The sequence below is a fragment of the Anolis sagrei genome, chromosome 2, assembly GCF_037176765.1.
Source record: "Anolis sagrei isolate rAnoSag1 chromosome 2, rAnoSag1.mat, whole genome shotgun sequence".
NCBI lineage: Eukaryota > Metazoa > Chordata > Lepidosauria > Squamata > Dactyloidae > Anolis > Anolis sagrei.
This window is the reverse complement of record NC_090022.1, coordinates 57,294,525-57,311,048: the sequence shown is the minus strand read 5'-3', so window position 1 is coordinate 57,311,048 and position 16,524 is coordinate 57,294,525. Positions and strand designations below refer to the sequence as shown.

General features: G+C 41.8%; 1 protein-coding gene across 4 annotated transcripts in view; it reads left to right on the top strand.

Annotated features, from left to right (window-relative positions):
• Nucleotides 1-719: 719 nt before the first annotated feature.
• The window catches only part of LOC132769300 (monoacylglycerol lipase ABHD6-like), a 41,949-nt gene continuing 26,144 nt past the window's right edge, over nt 720-16,524 (top strand). Inside the window, exons 1-2 of one of the 4 annotated variants that reach the window (XM_060766154.2) lie at nt 720-904; nt 11,205-11,296. The gene's annotated coding sequence lies outside the window, so the exon portion shown is untranslated. Of the gene's footprint in view, nt 942-1,051; nt 1,362-11,204; nt 11,297-16,524 lie in introns of those variants that run through there. The other 3 variants (XM_060766150.2, XM_060766151.2, XM_060766153.2) reach the window with 3 other exon arrangements.

Genomic DNA, 16,524 nt, shown 5'->3' with positions numbered 1-16,524 from the left:
GCCAAAAGAGCTATGACCGTGGACGATGATGTCCGAATTCAAAACAGTCACAAAGACCTGTCTCTTCCTGCAGGCCTGTCCTGATTATTGTTTTTCATTATGAATTTTAAGTTAAGATTCTTACATTATGCACTGCCTGTTTGAATATATTGTATGTATCATACATAGATGCATGTGTATTGATTATCTACAGGCGGCTTTAATATGTGCTGAGTATATGTATTAATTTACATAAGAATAGGGCTCCACAGCCACCTACAAACCCACAAAAATAGTCTTCAAGGAAGACCATCTTACTCGTCTAACGAGGGATCGCCTAAGTAAGTAAGTAAGTAAGTAAGTAAGTATTAATTTACACTGATGTTTTCGCCAGGCGCTGTGCCTTCAGCTGATTGTAGAGGCTGCATTTTAATGTGTTGTTGATCCTTGCCTCAATCCAAGGGTAAGAAACAAACAAACAATGCTGGTGGTCATCATATTCTGGGAGTGCTTTGAATGGGGTTTTCCTGCTTCTTGTCAGGGAGTCGGACTGGATGGCCCACGAGGTCTCTTCCAACTCTGGGATTGTAACAATCCTAAGGATGACTCTTTTCCCCCTTGGCCCTGAGAGAGGTCTTCCTTCTCCAGCCTTGGAGGACTTCCTTGCTCCTGCCTGGCCGTGCCTTCCTCTTCCTCCCGCCCTCCTCCAGGATAAATACAGGAAGGAGGAGGTCACTGACTGCCAAAGTGCCAGCCCCTCTTGCCTTCCCTTTTTTTGTGTCGGAGGACGCGAAATCGCGCGCGATCCTTGCCTTTAAGAGGAGAGAGAAAAAGAGAGAGAGAGAGAAGGGAAAAAAAGAAAAGGTAGACCGAGCGGCGTGACTCTTCGCGGCGGGGCTGTGGCGCCCCAGGGCAGCTGAAGCAGGTGCGAGGAGCGGGATGGAAGCGGGTCAAATCTGCGTGTGAGTGGGTGATTGGCAGGAATGGGAAGGGGTGGATATTTCTCTGGTTGCGGGGAGAGAGGAAGCCGCAGCTGCAGTGGCCAAAAGGAAAGGGCTGGGAAGGGAAGGAGGGAGGCTCTGCGGCATCCGAGCTGCCTGGGGCCCCGGTGTCGCATTGGAGCGTCTGCATTCGCGGCTGTAGCGCTTCCATGATGGGCGAGAGGCCAGAGACGAGCCTGGAAGGCCCCTGGCTGGCGGTGGGGAAGGGAACCGGGCGGCCCGCGCTCCTGCTTGCCCCCCCATGACTGCTCCTCTGCGGGGAGGCCCTTCATAGCGAGCCAGGCTGAGCCTTGGCAGCCCCAGGCCAGCCTCCTTGGGAGTCGCTCCACCGAAAGCCACGGGCGCAGATAGGATGCTGTTTGCCCCACCGGCCGTCCTCCGGTAAGCCCCCAGGATGCCGCTTGAGGACTCTGCGGTGCCTGTTGATGCCTGAAGTGGTAACCCTAAGCCGCTTTAGGGCTTGGAGGGCAGAATCAGGTGCTGGTAATCACGGGCTCGCGGGGATTACTTCCAGAGAGGTGTGGGTGATCTGATGAGGGACCCCTCGAGGAGCTGGCTGGGCGGGTGGGGGGCTTCCCCCTGCCCGGGAGAAGGCCACGCTCGCCCTCATGCCGGGCCCTCAACTCTAGGAGTCCTGGGCTGTCAAGGTGTAGGATCACCAAGGAGAGATTTCCAGGAGCTCAAGGCATCCCTTCAGGGCTGGCTTCCTTCATTGAGCCAATCCATCTCTAACATGGATGAGGGCTGGGCTGGGTGGCCCTGGTGGTCTCTTCCAACTCCATGTTCTTATGAGGTGCATCTACACCAGGCATGGGCAAACTTCGGCCCTCCAGGTGTTTTGGACTCCAACTCTGTATCTCAAAAACTAGAGCTTTTGTGGGAAAACCAGTGCCATTTTGGGAATCAGCCAGTCAAATATACCCAGAACATTTGAGGCAACAAAATGTGTGTTGGCCAGTGAAGCGGAATTTAGCACCAAAATATCACAATGTATTGAAACAGCTGTGGATCTGAGTGGGAGGTAGACTGTGCTGGATAATGCAGAACTTGGATGAGCAAAGGTTGGATAAATGAGACTCTACTAGGAATGGGGAGACAGAGAGCCTGTGCTTGATATGACACCCCTCCTCTACTATATCTATTTGTTATAATAGGTCTTAGCACTAATGAGGAGCAACTTCTCATCGGCACGATTTCTTGTCCTCCATAATCCCTTGCATTGGCTGTGCTGGTTACGGCTCATGGGAGTTGCAGTCAAATATTGTAAACACTGACCCTTCTCAATGATGTTCAGTATTTCAGTAGGATGTATCAGTGTTGGTTGAATGAATGAAATTAAGGCTGTTTCCTAGACTCCATCTACACTGACCATTTAATGATGTTCAAAGCTAACCCCAAAATGTGGTGACTAGACAACAAGCTCCCATCTTCAAAAGTGTGTGGAAGAAAGCCCTTAATGTGCCTCTGTGGTTTGTGTAATCACCAGCTGGGTCTTAAATTGGTTCCAGGATTTCCTGTGTGATCATCTACAAAATGAAAATTTTTTCTTCAATACTGGTTTGAAACTGACTTGAGTGGTCAGTGTAGATGTGTCCTAAGTCTAGGCAAGGTTAATATCTGGCTTTCCAGTGTTCCTCCCCTACCCTTTTAGTAGGTACACGAAATGTAAACAACAGGCATATATCCAAAAATTGTCCTGGCAGTTGCTGGCATGTAGCCCTGAAACTGTGCTATATGCATATCACAATACAGCAAGCATGTAATATACATGGAAATTTGGTTCCGGGTTCTGCCATGGATACGAAAAAAGATGCTCACACCCCATATTATTAAAAGGCGACTATGTGAATCTGCACGCTTCAGCATGTCTGTGTTCAGGTTGCAGCCACTTACTAATATGGCACAATGATCTGCAGTTGCTTGAAATTGAAGATCTGTATCTCATGGATCTGGGTGGCACATTGTATAGAAATGCATCTGTAATGCGGCTCTTACAGTGGCAAAGTGGCGACTACTATTGTGTTGGCTGTGTGGTAGTTCAGAAGTAGCATGCTTGTAAATGCCAGGTCAGGCTCAGTGGCTCTATGTCTGGCTTGTAGGCTTCCCATAGATTAATTGCCCACTCTGAGAAACAGGGCACTTTTCTTAAAAGACGTGAAAGTGAGTTTGAGTTATAAGCATATGCTATGTCTACTTTTGAGATTATTCAGGGACTATGGTGATATACTTTTTTTGCCCAGCTTTTAAAAAAATGAAAATGTACTTTCCGTGTTTCTGTGTGGTCCTTCTAGATCAGAGGTTCCCAACCCTGGGGCCTCCAGGTGTTTTGGACTTCAACTCCCAGAAATCCCAGTCAGCTTACCAGCTGTTAGAATCCATGGGAACTGAAGTCTAAAACACCTGGAGGCCCAAAGATTGGGAACCACTGTTCTAGATTTTCGGTTTTGACTCACAGTTATTGCTGCTCATTGTTACTCTACTTAGGTCTTTGTAAATTACCCCACAAACAGGAAACAGAATCAGTCAATAAATTCTCCTGAATATGAGACTGAAACAGCCAATTCATTTCAAGTCGAACTGTTTGGCCACAATCTGAAGCATGCTTCTTATTTAGAAATCACATCCAGTAACTTTTCTGTTCTATCATGCTGTAACGCTATATATGATATGACCCTTTTATCCATGGGGAATACATTCCTGGACTTTGTGTGAATATGCAAAATCACAGGTAATAGGGAACCCAATTGAAATGAAGGACTTCTTGACCAAGAAGACCATAAGGTCACACTGGAGGACTTGGAAAATGTCTATGGGACACATTTTGTTGGATGTGGAGAAAAAAAACACCCTAGGTATTAGTCCTGTGGATAGCCTACAGGTTATAGGCTGTCTTTTGTGAGTCAGGGTGCATCTACATTGGAGAACGAATGCAGTTTGACACCATTTTAGCAGCCATGTCTCAGTGTAACAGAATCATGGAATTTGTAGTTTTAGCCTTCAACTTTCTCTGCAAAAGAATACTGGTGCCTCACTAATGCAGCGTCAAACTTGTGTAGATCCTGCTATTCCCCAAAACACTTCAATATTGTATATCAAAGGAAGAGTGCCAGTGCTGGTACAGGAAGACAAAGAACAGGAGCTAGATCTGGCATGAATGGTGCAAAACGAAGAGCAGTCAAGGATGACAAGCCAGTTGAATTCTACTGTCCCCACAATGGAAAGGCAAGAGCTGAAAATTTAATCTGGTCTTATAGAGCCCTGCCTGGAACCAACTGCAAGTCTTTGTACCAAGCTGTAAGCTTTCTGCTCTCAAAGAATTCTTACATCTTAGGAGACCTCTTACTCCCGAGGAGCTTGTCACTTCTTTGCATTTAGGAGTGTGTCAGTCAGAGGACACATGTATCTACTAGGCCTGGGTAACAACGGAAAAATTTGTTTCTAAAATCGATTTGTATTTGGGGGTTTTTTTTGTTTCAATATTTAAAATAATTACAAAATTTTCCTTTTAAAAAGTTCGATATTTACGAAATTTCGTAAATGGTAAAAAATTAACGAATCGATTTCCAAAACAATAACGAATCGATTCGTTAATGGCGGACGCGACCGCTAAAAAACCTCCAAACCTCCAAAACCTTCTGAAGCTTCCCTCTCCCTCTGTTGTTGACTGTTGGTGTGATATTATAATTTTTTTTCACTAATTAAACCATAAAACTGGCCCAGACATGCGGAAATAATAACGAAACGACCTCAAAACAATAACGAAACGAATAGAATATCGAAATACGAAGCATTTACAAAACGTTTTTGAAAATTCGTTTTTTTTAATAATTGCTCCAGAATGGTTCGTTATCGTTTTGTAATTGAAAAAATTAACGAATTATTAACGAATTACGAATTAACGAAACGAAACCGCCCAGCCCTAGTATCTACATCTTCTTGTATATATGGTAGCTTCTATATATGCAAGAAGAGGGTTATGTGGGCTCCTCTCTGACACCTTAGGCATGGCAGGTAGCTCTGGGGTCTCATTGAGGCTGGTTCTAAAGGACATTTAGTACAATGTCAAGTTTTTAAAGTTTGTTTGTGTTTTTAAATACATTACGGCTGTACCCTTGGCTCGCTTCTGATACAATAAATGAATAAATAAATATTGAGGCTGGTGCCAGTTCCGCTGTCGCTGTAAGGTCGAATCGAACACACGAGGAAATTATGCAGCCCACTAAATGTTGGTTTGGTTTTGTTGAGCATTGTTTTGATTGAGTTTCAACTGTGCTATTTTGTCTTCTTATGTTGCATTTATGTGTTTTTATCTGGATTGTTATATTGTCCTATGCTTTTATTTTAATTGTGTTTTTGATTTAATGGGTTGTTTTGTATTTATGTCTTGTGGGCATTTTGTCCCATATGTAAGCTGCCCTGAGTCCCTTTGGAGACCTGGTGGTGGGGTATAAGAATAAAGTTATTATTATTGTTATTGTTGAATTGCAGGTCCCAGCATTCTTACCATTGAATGTGCTTGGACTAGCAACCTGGAAAATGACATGTTTTCCACTTCACTTGTGTCTCCAAGTGAGAACATAGACCTGTAAAATTGCTAGAAAGCTCCATCCCAGGCAGGTCCAACTTCAAAATTGTCATCTGCAGATGAGATTTTATTCCACCAGGAGAAGACAGGTAGCAATGTAGAGCAGTGGGTGCCAAACTATGGGCCAGCAAGTCATGGCCCACAGGTAGATTACAACTTCTACCACTGATGATGAATGCTGCAGTTCTGTGACTAAGCTATCTGGAGAGTTGCCATCCAGTGCACCTGGGGGTTGCAAGGTTAAGGAAAGCTGGATCATCAGTGAAATAAAGGCGGATGAAGATTTGTTCCTTGGCTCATGCAGGATTTTTTACATTTGTCAACTCTGATCAAGGGTTGATGTAATATTGGCACTTTTACAGAGCAATGACGTTGTGATAAGTCTTTTCTTTGCCACAATTTTAACCAGGCATTCTAATGGGAAGAGAGCTTAAAATCGTGTTCTGTTCTCTCAATTTGTTTAATTTTTTTAAAAAATAATAAAACAAAGAGTACTCTGTTCCACAGCTGTGACATTTAAACCCTGGAGGGCAGGAAGATTTTGCTGCTAGATAATTTTAGGTTTTAATGAAGGACAATGCCAGACTGGAGCAGGACTAGAGGAAATGTTTAGATGCAGCCAAGAAAGCGAAGATGTCAGAGAGAATTTGTTTGGTTATACATTGCTCATTGCGCTGTGTCAGGTTCCTGATGTACAGCTTTGCTTTATTAAACTTGGAAAACAGACAATTAATCAGATGGATGATAAGTAAAAGAAGACATGGCTGACTTCTGGAACAAGCTTTTGAGTATTTTTGGTGATCATGGTGCCACTTTTATAGTATTCTTTCATAAAAACTGAACACTTACATGTTTTTAGTCTAAAGATAATCCTTAGGACAGAAAATGCCTGAAGATATAATTTGTACATTCATTCATTCACTTTATTTATATCCTGCTCCTTCTGCCAGAAGTGGGACTCAGAGCAGCTTATATTTTAAAACAAATAGTATAGATAAAATACCTAAAATATTATATTAAAATAGATGACTGGTAACATTAAAACTTTTTAAAGCATCTATTAAAAGACAAAGACAAATAACAAAAAAAAGGTCTCATTGAAAGTCAATTTCCAAAAGATTTTTGGACTACTAAAGTATTTGTGGATGGAATAACAACAAGGAAGGAGTCCTTTTAAAAAAACACAAATTACAAATTGTTTTGAAGAACAAAAGTATCAAACATACATAAAAACTAATCTACAAACCTCTCACTCACGGCATGCTTATTTTTATCTCAATTTACTCCATTCTCTTTAAATGCTGTTATATAATCATCCTCCTTTTAATGACATTCTAATGATTCTTAAAACCTACAGTAAACAAATGCCCTACTCATTATTATAACTAATAGGCCTGTGTGATCAGTGAAAAAAAATGTTTCAATACTGGTTACTAAATTAGGAGAGGGGGTGGTGAATTGTTTCTGAGGTGCTTCTAAAATATCTGTATAGTAACTATAACAATATAACGATTTTTTCTTAATTTTTAATGTAATTGTGTAAGTGGGGAAGATTCCAGGGCTCCTTTCTCCCTCATTTTTAGACCTATCGGCATGAAACTTGCTACAATGGTAGAACACATTTACCAGTTACCCTCCTCCCAAGTTTCAAAATGTTTCACACATTTTTGGAATTTTTCAAAAGTTTATATGAACATTTTTCTTTAAAAAATTGCAAGAGCGATGTACTTGGATTTGTATTTTCAGTTATATAACATAGCCAGGGCATCATTTCCCACAAGTTTCAGAAATATTTGCACATCCACTGATTTTTAGGGAATTTTAACCAACATAAACTTAACAGTACTATTTCACTAGAAGACCCCAGGGGGCATCCACTCCAACTCCCTTCTGCCAGGCAGGAAAAGTACAGTCAAAGCACCTCCAACTGATGCCCACCCAGCCTTTGAAATAATAATAATAATAATAATAATAATAATAATAGGAAACTTACTAGGTAAACTTTGGAGTTAATGCCTCTCAACTTTGCTTACCTCACAGGGTTGATTCAACTTCAAACAATTCCCTACTTATCTCAAAATCCCTTTAGAGAATGAACACAGGTTTTCCCTCACCAAAATTTTCAGGAAGGAGAAGGAGACACAAGGTGGTAAGCAGAATTCTGAGAAATGTAGTTTGGCAAGATGATGACCTCTATGGCCATTTAGAAAACAAATACCATAGCTTTTTTGCAGTTCTAGCTAGCATTATTCAAAGTAAATTTGCTATTATAGTTGTTGTCTGATAACTTGCAAGATTTAAGCAGTTGCTTCTCTAATATATAAGTAACAGCAAGGGCCTTTTACACAGCACAATTATGAGACTATGATTCTGTTTAACTTCCAGTGACATCCTATGGAATCCTGGGATTTGTAGTCTGATGAGGAACTAGAGCTCTGTGACTGGGAATTCTAAACCCAGCTCTCTAAACTATAATTCATTCCAGGAGTCTATGGCATGTTGACATAGCAAATCAATTGGAATCAAAACACTGTATCTGTGTAGTGTGGATGAGCAAACCAAGGATTAGAAATCACTCACACTGTGATCCAGTTTCACAATGGTCATGCATGAATGAGTCTCTGATCATTTCCCTTAGCTCAGTGGTTCTCAAACTGGGGTCCCCAGATGTTTTTGGCCTACAACTTCCAGAAATCCCAGCCAATTTACCAGCTGTTAGGATTTCTGGGAGTTGAAAGCCAAAAACATCTGGGGACCCCAGGTTGAGAACCACTGCCCTAGCTGATACGTTGTACTACAACCTATACCATCACCTGGCAACATGACTAGTGAATGTAGTTCAACAGAGTGATGGGGGTGGGGGGGTGGAAAAGGCTTCTGTAGACTAGAACTTCTTAAAGCTCTTAGTATGGATTGTTACGCTGGTTTGGAGATTATGGGAAACATTGGCCGAAAAAAACTCTGATCTAAGATGTGCTTCAGCTGCTTACATGAGGAACTTCTAGTAAATGAAGATTAAATAATTGTATTCTTTAGTTTCATAAATAAGAATCAGATTCAGGTTATTTGAAAGCCTGTTGAGTTAACAGTTCATTACATTATGTTCCAAACATGTGAGTGGATGGGCATTATGGTGAAAGGGATTATGTGACTTTGGAAAGACTCTAGGGAAGGCCTGATCAACCTGCGGCTCATGGGCTGCATCTGGCCCAGAATGGCTATATATGCAGCTCAACACAAAATCATAAATGTAATTAAAACATGAGAATTTTTGGTGACTTTTTGGGTAACTTTATTGTGTGGTTCTCAAGCCCAAACTTTGTGGATGACAACAGAATGGAATAATTGGAATATGTTATGTCCACAAATATCAGAGTATAATCTATAACTTGCATTATAATTGCAAATAGTTTGGATAAAAGAAATGAAAAACTGTTACAATTCACTAACAAAATAAAAAGCAAGGGGACTGTTGTACTGCTGAATTGTGAAAATGAATTCAAGTGTGTGTTCTGTACTAGGCATAGTGTCACTGCATGCTGTACACTCTAGCCATTTCTATATATGCATGTATTCAGTTTTTCCGACAGTGTGTGACCCAAGACAATTTGTCTTCTTCCAATGTGGCCCAGGGAACCCAAATATTTGGACATCCCTGCTCTAGGGTGAAGTAACCATACCACTTTGATAGTCTTGAGTGTTGTTTCATTGCCTCCCACTTCCTGTGCCCACATTTGCCATTTGGTTCTGGATGGAGACGCATATGGAGATCTTCCCCCATTTCCTTTAGTGGTGTTAAAAGCAGTGTGACCTGCAGAATCAGCAGGCAGAGGTTTCACGGCCTAGTGATAAAGCATTATTACTAAGTGCTGCAGATGAAATGGTTTTTAAAGGTGACAATTCTTGACAACTCTTAATTCCTGTTTTAGCTTATGTGTTTCTTGCCATATCTCTAAAAATAAGATGAACAGTGTATGCTGCTTGGCCAGCATCAGAGTTGACAAAAAAAGTGTTGATAGCCCGTAAATTACATAGGACGATGATGGAGATGATTTATTCTATTTATACCTCACTCTTTCTTTGTAGGGACACAGGGTGGCTAACATTCTATATAAAAGAACATAGTTAAACATCATAATTTGCAAATATCTAAAATAATAAATTTACAGATGGCTGCTGACTTAGAATAACAATATACACAAGAGTAGAAGGCAAGTCAAACACTTGCGATTTTCAAAACTGATCTCTGAAAGATGACACTGTGGGGGATGATTTGATCTTTCTAAAAGATGCTCCCCCAAAGCTTTTAGAAATAACATTTTTCAGAACTGGCCCCAGAAAGACAAGTGTGTGGGGGACAACCTATTCCTTTTAACAGAAGGGAGTTCCATGACTAGAGGGACATTACTGGTGTAGCCCTGCCATGTGTTCCATTCTGTTGGAACTAAGGACTTCATCCCAATCAGTCTTTGCTCCATTTCTCTGCGCTGCTGAAACTGAGTCTCATGGGGGCCATCACATGACATAAGGCCACTTCTGGTGGCTGCCTGTGGGACTCTGTTGGGACAGCACAGGGAAACAGAGGGAAGATTGTGTGTTCTGGAGTTGGGTGCTACCCAACTCCTAATGCCAGAAGACACCAGAAGATGGAGAGAAGCTGGGGAAAGGACATGGAATGGTTACCATCCCATAATACTGAAAGGCACAGGACCTTGACGGTAGGGAACAAAACAAGATGGCTCCCTCAGTTTTTTCCTGCTCCCCTCTCCCCCCATGGGATGAGGTCTTAAGATCAATGAAGTTCAGAAGAGGTTATTCCTCTGGATTCTGCCTCTACCCTGCCACGCGAAGGAGAGAAAGCAAGCAATGCCTGTACTGTTTGAAACAAAAGGTCAGATCTCTCATCACCTCCAGCTAAGGACATTATAATCTGGCTGTGTGCAAAGGGAACAAAAGACAGTACATCGTTCAGGCAGAGATGAAGAGAAAGACAAGGAGCTCATCCTGGGCTCTGTAAGCGTCTTAAGGGTGCTGCTAGTTGACTCCCTGAAGGTGTAATGCTGGAGTTCTCCCCTTCAGCTATCTGTCAGAGTGTTGATATTCTACCACTGCTTCACCTGGGATATTACACCAGTGGAAAACTAAACACAAGAGTACTGTATCATGGAACCACTTAGCAGAGGTGGCCGAAACTCTCCTGTTGCTTGAGGCATAGTGCATTAAGTTTGACGCTGCCACAACATCTTTTATCATTTGATTGTGTCAGTGGTTTCACATGACCATAATCTGGTTGAGAATGTATCTTCTGCAGATATGGGTTCTTATTGTATAGGTATATGAAAATTACCAAGGAAGTGTGGCACACTCACATTTGAACTCAGTAGAAAATCCTCTATAATTAACTGATTATTAGAATTACAAAGGAGAGGTTGAGAGAGTGAAAATGGCATGTTATTCAAAACCATAATAATGTAAGGTCAGCTAGAATGTGTAGAGAAGGTCAGGAAAGATACCTTCAGTTTCAAAAGACCACCATTGTGCAAAACAAAGTGCTATAGAAACTATTAGGGAAAAGAGGGCAGATTGTGAAAAACAGAGGTCTTGCTTTGCACTCACGTTCTGCTTGTGGATTCTTCTAGGCCTCTGGTTAGCTGCTATGGGAACAGAAAGCAGGTGCTCTGGGAAGACTTTCATGACTTTCAAGATGTTTCACAGCCTGATATACTGTAGAGTAAGTCCTGCCTTTCTTACAGACAGGATTTATTATAATTGTTCCTTTGGACATAAGCTCCTTCTGAAAACAGGTAGAATGGCTGTTGGGTAAATGCACAATATCATTCTGTGGACAGATCTTGCCCTGTAGTTGTTCTGTTGACACCTCCTATATCAATACATCTATACTAATAAAATAGGCTGATCTGTCTCACTCACAGCTCATTGTTAGGTCTTAAGTGATTAATTAGTTTCCGCAAATTTATTAATAAGGCTGGAATCTTGACAATCTAGACTGAATGTAGATTCCAACTGAAACACATTCTCTTGTTTTTATGACTCTGTAGCTGCTTCTGATGAATTATCTCTTTAGGTCTTCTATTGCCTTGCATACATATCTATTCCAGTTTTCTCTGTGTAGATATCAATCTTAAATGTAGGTGCATGCTGTTTTCACAACTGGAGAGCCTTTTAATTCAGAAGTGGCCTGTTGTCCCAGCATTTCTGGAATCTGGATGACCTCCTTTTTCCCTTTGTTTTGGTGAAAACCCCTTGAAGGAACTTGCTCTGTAGATTATGTAATGCTTTCTGAGAGATGCATTGAGCAAGAATCTGCTGACACTGTGAAAAGGACTGTTCTCTTTGACTGAAGTTGGCAAACCAGTCATTACCAAATCCTGTTCCTCAGTATGTAAAAGCTTGGTGAAATGTTCTTAGAAGGAGAGGAGAAGGAGAAATGATCAAGAATCAGTAAATGCAGGGGCAGCTGTGATGGCTGAATGATATATTCCGTAGTTTATAAAGATGGTGTCATGATTTGTTACTTTTTTTGTTTAACTCCCCTCACCCTCCCTCAGTTAATCTACCTACAATATTCTTTATCCACAGTATGGATAAAGAAACATTAAGGAGACGGTCAAGGTGTGAGACAGAGGGGGAAGTGTGTCTGGGAGAAACTTAGAGCTCCAATAGGCACAAATTGGAAGATACAGCCCCTCAAAGAGCCAAGGCCACTGTGAGCCAGCTGTATATTTCTATAGTTGTACTTCAAAGTCCCTTCCATATGTGTTTTGAGTCAAGGCTGCTTTCGGGATTGATGCATTTTGTTGTGCTCCTCTCCTTCTCCCTCTGGTCCTGTCATGAATGGTTATTGCACATTCCCCACTTTTGAGCAGCAAGGCAGTCCGGGGGCCATGCCTACCCCTTTCTCTCTTTAGAGAATTCTGCACTATGTGTGCAGAACAAAGCAGAAGTAAGGAATTGCCTATAAACTGACAGCAGACTCATTAACTATTTTGGGAATTGGGAATAGAGAGGGAATGGGGGAGAGAGGGAGGGTGCAAGGGATGGTTTCAGGCTGAAAGCTGTTAACTTACAATAGTATTATATTCTGCACCATTTCCACATTTCCCTCCTTAATTTCTTTTTTTGTAAAAAAAAGATGTCACAAAGTGTGGGAAAACACAGGACTGTGGATAGAATGCACTGTTTTTGTGATCAGGCACAGCAAATAGACACTAAAAGCAGCCAGAAAGAGTCTTAGCTGGCTGGTTTCTCAGCCTACTTAGTGGGGAGGTCCTCGGGCCTGTGGATTTGGGGTGTCATGAAAGCACTATGGATTATGAGTTATATATCTATTCAGCAACAACTGATGGCTTCCACAACAGTGGAATTTATCATCAGGCTTTAGACCAGGCATTGGCAAACAAAGGCCCAGGGGCTGGATCTGGCTCCCTGGGCACTTACCCCAGGTCCTCCTCTTTTCCCTGTTCTCTTAAAGACACTGTGTCCTTATGCCAAAAAGATGGGGGTGGAAGGCACATAACAACTGAGAGTCCTCTGGAGCACTCTTAACCACCGTTGTTTCACCACTCTTCCGGCATAAGGATGGTGTGATTGACCCCATCCTTATGCTGGGTGGATGGCTTGAGGAAGGCATGCGGCAGCCGAGAGCCCCCTGGAGCACACTTAGCTGCTGCCTCTCTCGCCCTCCTCCCAGCATAATGCCAAGAGGACTGTGCGAGGATCAGGGAAGGAGAATGCAAAGGAGGATTGGGGAAGTCACCCTGTGTCCCACCTTCTTCCCAGCATAAGGATGGGACAAGCAGTCCCCGTCCTTATGCTGGGAGGACAACATGAGGATGACCCAGGCCCTGCCCTGCCCCCTCCTGGCCCCTTCCTTTCCGGGGCCCTCCTCATCCAGCTCCCCCCCCCCCCTCCTGGCCCAGCCCTTGCAACCAAGTCCACAATGCGGCCTCAAGGCAAACAAGTTTGCCCATGCCTTTAGACTGTATTACAGCAAAACTCTTCAGGGTGTTGAAACCTCTCTGGGGATATATATATATAGTTCAGCACCTTGGATAGGTCCTTGAAAGATCAGTCTAAAACAGTGGTTCTCAACTTGTGGGTCCCCAGGTGTTTTGATCTACAACTCCCAGAAATCCCAGCTAGTTTACCAGCTATTAGGATTTCTAGGAATTGAAGGTCTAAACATCTGGGGACCACACAGGTTGAGAAACCTATGGCCCTCCAGCTGTTTTGGCCTCCAACTTCCATAATTCTTGGCCATTGGACAAGTTGACATAGGCTTCTGGAACTTGGAAGCCAAAACTGGGCCACAGGTATTTATAGGCCCAGTCTAAAACAATCTCTCCCAAATTACCTTTTCTCTCTTCTCCCCCCCCCCCCCGTGTGTGTTTGTTGTTCTGCATACACACATACACACACACACACACACGTACACGTGTGGGTGTGGGGCTGCCATCTCTTGTTCTGCCTCAGGAAGCAGAGTGTTTCAGTTGGCTTTGCTTTATTCTTCAAATCCTTGTTTAAGAGAGTCTAATATTATGAATGAAAAATGTCTGTGTTTGTCTGTTAGATGGGCATACGGTGAGACACCTAGACATAGTGTTATATGCAACAGAGGGAGCATTCACAGGGTCAGAAACATTTTTGACTGTCCAGGGAAGGCCATCCCTTGCTTCTCCTTCAGGCTTCCATTTTCTCTCTGAGTTTAAATGCCATTTCTGCAGTAGCTGGAGACAAGGGTGATTTTAGCCAATGTGTTAAGAACCACATATAAAACTTTTATGAGCCCTATATGACAGCTTGTGTTCTGTTCCTGCATTAATTTTAGCTCCAGGACTCCACAAGACTTCGCTCAGCATTGAACATTGACACACATCCTGCTATAAGATAAGCTTTGCTAATTGTAAACATGTACAGTGAAGAAGCAAATGAAGAAAATCAAAGTGCACAAATGTGACCCATACTTAGTATGAAAAGTATAAGCAGGTTAGCAAGACAGGAAAATGAACTTCTACTGACAATATCAAGCTTTCATATCTTTTCTCAGCTTCAAACAACTAACACAAATGCAAAATAAGTAATGTGTCACTAACATAAATCAACCCTTTCTATACCACTGGAAAACTGTTTACATTTGGCCATGATGCTAACAAAGCTCCAAAACCCATTTGTTTGATGGCAAATGCCTAGTTCCCTATAGCGTGCCAAGGGCTTGCAGTATTCCCTGTTTGGTTTTGCAGACACAGCAGTGTTGTCAAATTGTTGGCTGCCTTGATCACAAAATCTGCAAAGTTGGGTTCAAAGAGTTATCCGTAGTTCTGGGTTACTGAGCCTTTTTTATTTACTGGGACAGAGGTAATGCCAATGTAGATCTGGAGTAAGTTTGCTTCTAGTTGCTTACAGCAGTGAACACGTGCTAGCCTGTGTTTTAGTTTAGTGTGCTATTTGTTGCACGCAGTTGTATTCATCTTCCCATGAAATTAATTTGGGACTAATTGGATGTAATGCTAGACAATTGTGCAGCATTATCTACACAGGCTTACATGGTGCCTTCTCCTCCTCCTGGCACACCTGCGAGGAAACAGAAAGCTTCTGTGTTTGTAGTAATTGTATTTTACAAATATTATGTTTAATCTTGAAGGGGGGGAGGGAAGAAAGTTAATTTGTAAAGCCATGGTTTGAAATATGAGTGCATGGCTTCTCTATATCCAGCAGAGGACAGTGAGGGTTGAGGGCCTCTGAACCATGGGCTGCTGGAACACTAACCATAGTTTTCAACATTCAAATGGAAAAGGGAATTCCAAAAGTGGAGGCCAGGAGTGACTAGAGTGCTATGTGGCCTGGGTCTGCCCCAGATCAAACTTATCCAACTTTCTCCTCAGGGTTGCACTGAAGTGGAAGGGAGGTCCTGTCAAGGTCAAAACCTGTGCCTCTAATACTGTCGCAGAAAGTTTGCATTATTACCCAGTGGATTCAATGACTGAATTATTCTTGCAAAAAAGAAGAGACAGTTTGTATGTTAACATGTGTAAAATGTACATTTAGAGTTATAACACATGATTACTGGATACAGGTTTTATTAACATTTTCTTGAGAAAGTATAGTATTTCCTCAATATACCATAATATTGTAGATTATTATATTATTTTAATGCAATATATGAAAAATATAGGGTTTATATAACTCTATCCCCCACTCAGTCATGGAAACCAAGTGAATGATCTCTTAGCCTTAGAGGAAGGCAGGTGCAAACCTCTCTGAACAAACATTACCAAGAAAACCCCTGTGATGCATTCACCTTAGGATTGCCAGAAGTCTGAAATGATGCGAAAACACATAACAACAATATTAATATTTTATTGTAATTGTAACTTTAATTTATAAATGCACAGTATAATATTTATGATGATTATGAATGAATGAATGAATAAATGAACACTCCTTACAGACATTAGGGACAGACAGATGTAGCTCAGTGCAGTTATGCTGTTGCAATGCTCTGTTGCTCCACACATAGTTAATATATTTTCATACTGATTTTCTGCTGTAGCACTTGAAGCAGTTTAGATTTTATAAGAATGTTTTTTATTACAGAGATGTCATTAGAAAAGGGAAAGAGGGGGAAGTAAACACATTTAGGTATTTTATAATATAACGTAATGATTCATATGAACTGGTAGAAATATTTTTTATTCTGCAGGAGACATTTTGAGGTGAGGAAAAAATGGCTCTTACTCCCAGCTGAGCTGACAATATGCTTTCTTTCAGTTGTAGGCAGATGGAATGAAATTTGAGATATTATCCGGGTTTGGAAATAAAGGTTGGGTTTCCAGTTGTCACCTAAAATAAGAGATGAGCATTGTAACTCTGGAATTCTTCTCTGGATCATATTAAATATAAACTTGAGAAGAATTCCCTCTGCCTTGCCCACAAACTTTC